This window comes from Primulina huaijiensis, chromosome 6 (genome assembly GCF_012295235.1).
Source record: "Primulina huaijiensis isolate GDHJ02 chromosome 6, ASM1229523v2, whole genome shotgun sequence".
NCBI lineage: Eukaryota > Viridiplantae > Streptophyta > Magnoliopsida > Lamiales > Gesneriaceae > Primulina > Primulina huaijiensis.
In genome coordinates, this window is record NC_133311.1 from 16,968,029 (window position 1) to 16,972,304 (window position 4,276).

The following is a 4,276-nucleotide window of genomic DNA, read 5'->3' on the forward strand; positions in this document are numbered from 1 at the left end:
TGCGGGGCGAGGGCGCGCCGGGCGAGCACTTGGCGAGGAGGTGGGCTCGGCCGGGACGAGGCGAGCGGGAGAGAGCGAGCGCTCGACGTCGGGCGAGCGTGGAGGGGCGCTCGGGCGAGTAGGCGCTGGGCGAGCTGGGGACGCTGGGCGAGCTGCAGGCGCTGGGCGAGCGTGGCGCTCGACGAGGGCGAGGCGCGCTCGTGGGGGGCGAGGGGGCGCCGGGCGAGCACTTGGCGAGGTGGTGGGCTCGGCCGGGACGAGGCGAGCGTGGCACTCGCTTGGGCGAGGAGAGGCGGGGTGAGGCAAGTTGGGAGATGGTGACGCTCGGCTAGGGCGAGTAGGCGCGCTAGGCAGGACTGCACGGCGAGTGCTCGGCTGGGCGAGCAGACGTGCGTGAAAGGGCTAGCGTGCGGTGGGCGGCGTGTGCGCGCGGCTGGGCGAGTGCTCGGCTGGGCGAGCAGACGCGCACGGCGAGGGCTCGACGTGGGCGTGCAGGCGAGGTCTCGAGTGTGTGCTCGGCTGGGCAAGCAAGCGCGCGCGACGAGGGTTCGGCGTGGGCTTGTGGCGAGGCTTTGTGGAGGGCCGCGAGGGCTGCCGGGTGGGGGCGAGGGCGAGGCTTCGATACTTTCGGCTGGCAGGCGAGGGCGTAGGACGCACGGGCGGCCGAGCAAGGGAGGTGCACGCTCGGGCGAGGCGTGGGCAGGGTGATGAAGCAAGTGCGTTGAGCATAGGCGGGAGAGAGCTGCAGAATCGCAACTTGATTTGTTTCCAAATTTTTGGAGACTGACAGATGGCGGGAAGAAAATGCACAACTTGCACCCGGTAACCCGAGAACAGCACAATTAATCGAACTTTGAACCTACGATTCAGTTCGACTCGGGAGGGGGAGACTGGTGATACCCCAGGGATGAACCCATCAAGATCAGGCCCAAACTCCCGGCCCATCTATAGAGCCCACAGGTGAAGGGCCCATGAGCAGCCCAGGTATTCTCCTATAAATATCAGGTTTGAGCGTATGATTTCGAATTCACTATATTGTTTTCAGCAGCGCCCTTAGCTGCTCCCCTCATATATCCTCAGTCTCTGACTTGAGCGTCGGAGGGGCTACGCCAGGATACCCTCCTGGCCCCCTTCTAACGGTCTCATTTGTGATTTCAGGCTCAGGATTATTTCAAAACCTGCGTCTGGATTAGTGACACTCGCCGGAATCGGACCCTAAATTTCCCGTGAGTATCATATATATAAAAAAATTAAAGAGAAACAATAAACTTTTTCCTCTCATTTTGAAGTATTAGGGTCATATTCTTTTATTTTTCCATGTTTTTCATCACATTAATTTGAATAACATGATCTTTATTCTCCTACATATGTAATGTACGTGATCGATGTCAAATAAATCATATTTGATAGATTTAGTGGTTTCGGATAAAAAAAACAAAAATTAAAAAAATCTAAGTTATTATATGAAAATCAAACTTTGACATATTACATGACAAAAACAAAAAACAATCTAATTTACGGGACTAAAATTACAAAAAAAAAAATATAATTAGTTATGTTTTCCCAATAGATTTTTTCGTAAGAGGCATATGCATACCATGATATCAAATCATATATTTAAAATTGAAAATTATTATATTTTGATTTAATATAATGGAAATTAGTTATTATTTTCAAGAATGTGAAAATAAGATAACATATAATTGTCGGGAAGAAACCAGAAAATTAAAGCCAAATGGAGAAAGCATTTTTTTAAGCATAGCCAAGATGTTACGTGACATAATTTCGACATGATTTTATTGCAACTTTTAGGATTAAAAACACAATTTCCTTTGTACCCATTATTCAAAAGGAAACTTGGTTCACTCGAGTACTTTAGACTAAGTTATTATTGACCTAATTAATTAGAAAAACTTTTTTTTTATGATAATGGGTTATAAACTATGAAGATTTGGAAGAGTGGAGAAATTGAGTGGTGAAATGACAGCCGAACACTAGCGAGTCCAATAAAATAAATTATTATAAATTTACAAGAAATTATCATTTCAAGAGTCAATTTTATAAAACAGATCTTGTACTCGACTTGAATCATGAATATTATTTTATGCCAAAAATATTATTTTTTTACTTTAGATATGGATCGAGTCAACCAATCACACAAATATAAACATGTGAAACCGTCTCTTATGAAATTTATTCATGTATGTATTAATCCTAATAAATAAACTTTGCCAACGTATCATTAAAAAAGAAATTAAAATATATCAATTAATTAAATAAACAAAACTTTGATCAACGCACAAAGTAACTTTAATTTATATCAACATGTAAAGACGACGAGGTGGAAACTCTAGAACAATGATTTATTCATCATACATTACAAAAAAGTTAGATTAGATTAGATTAGATTAGTTAAATAACGCTATATATGTATATATTAGTTTTATTATGTTTTTTATCAATCGTGTGTGATTATCAGATGACATTCATCTATTGAATGTTAACAACATTATCTAAAAAATAAATATCTAATATACGAATACGATTGATGAATATCGTTTCAACTTACATTAACCATTCAGATATTGTCTTGAAGATCAAATCAGTTCACAAGAATCAAGATAGAGGACAAGTCTGAAAAGTTTGATCAGTCCAAGGAATTTAAAGTAATCGTTGATTGACAAAGAACAATAGAAACTAAAAATAATCAATCACTCTCACCTATAATGTTCTTCATTCACTACTCAGCCATATTTAAGAAGATGACACTTTCAAGCTCTAATCAGACCTAGACTTCAACTAATAGATGCATTTATTGCTCTGTTGGTTTCATCACCTTTTGCATGAATTCTTGTAGTGTTGGTACTAGTTTTGTGAAGTGGGTTGCAATTTGTTTTTGCCTTTGTCTCAAAAAACATTGTGGTGAGTTGTTGTCGGATTGAGGGTGTGATATAATCCGAACTGAGTAATTTCTACGAAAATATTATATAAATCAAATATTCAAGTATAATCCTTCGTGTAAAGAAAGAAGGCATACATTAAAGAATTGTTGCTTTCTAAGTTGTATAAACAAATTTTTATGTTTATTTATTTTCTATCATCNTTATCCTCTAAATATTATCAAATAATCTATTTCTTTAATTTATTTCATTTTCAACTCATATCCTCTAAATATTACCAAATACTTTCTTTTTTTAATTTATTTCATTTTCGAATACACATACACACACATATAATTAATTAATTTNCTTGTCTCAAAAAACATTGTGGTAAGTTGTTGTCGGATTGAGGGTGTGATATAATAATCCGAACTGAGTTTCTACGAAAATATTATATAAATCAAATATTCAAGTATAATCCTTCGTGTAAAGAAAGATGGTGTACATTAAAGAATTGTTGCTTTCTAAGGCCATCTCCAATCCATATCCTCTATTTTTCATCTTCTATCCTCCAAAATAGAGAAACATGATCTCTATTTTCAAAAACCTTCTCCAACCCATATCCTCTAAATATTATCAAATACTCTATTTATTTAATTTATTTCATTTTCAACCTTATCCTCTAAATATTATCAAATAATCTATTTCTTTAATTTATTTCATTTTCAACTCATATCCTCTAAATATTACCAAATACTTTCTTTTTTTAATTTATTTCATTTTCGAATACACATACACACACATATAATTAATTAATTTCATAATATATTATTTAACTAAACTTAATTAATTGGCTAAACATGACACAATTACATGTGTATTCGACTTGATCAACAAAACCGAAACTTTATCTTGATCGACCAAAACAAGATACCAAAACATGTCGACCATGCTTTGGTCGACCACCATGCTTTGGTTGCTTGGTCGACCAAAGCATGGTGCTTTGGTTGGTCGACTAAAGCACGACCAAATCTGTTTTGGTCGATCTAAGTGTGGGTGTGTGAGTCGACCAAGTTTGTGTGTTGGTCGATCTTTTCTTCTTCAAGCCACAAGTCGATCGAGAACAGTGATATTTTTTCAATTTTTTTTCAAAAGGACCATATTGTAATTTTTAAAATATCTATTTTGTAATTATTTTTCACTCCTTTTCCATCCTCTATATGAACAGTGATATTCCATAAATAAAGAATCACTGTTGCATACTCTAAAATAGAGGAAACAAATAGAGCACGGTTGGAGAAGATTTCATCCTATATAATGGAGGATTCCTCCATTATAGAGGACGGTTGGAGATGTCCTAAGTTGTATAAACAAATTTTTATGTTTATTTATTTTCT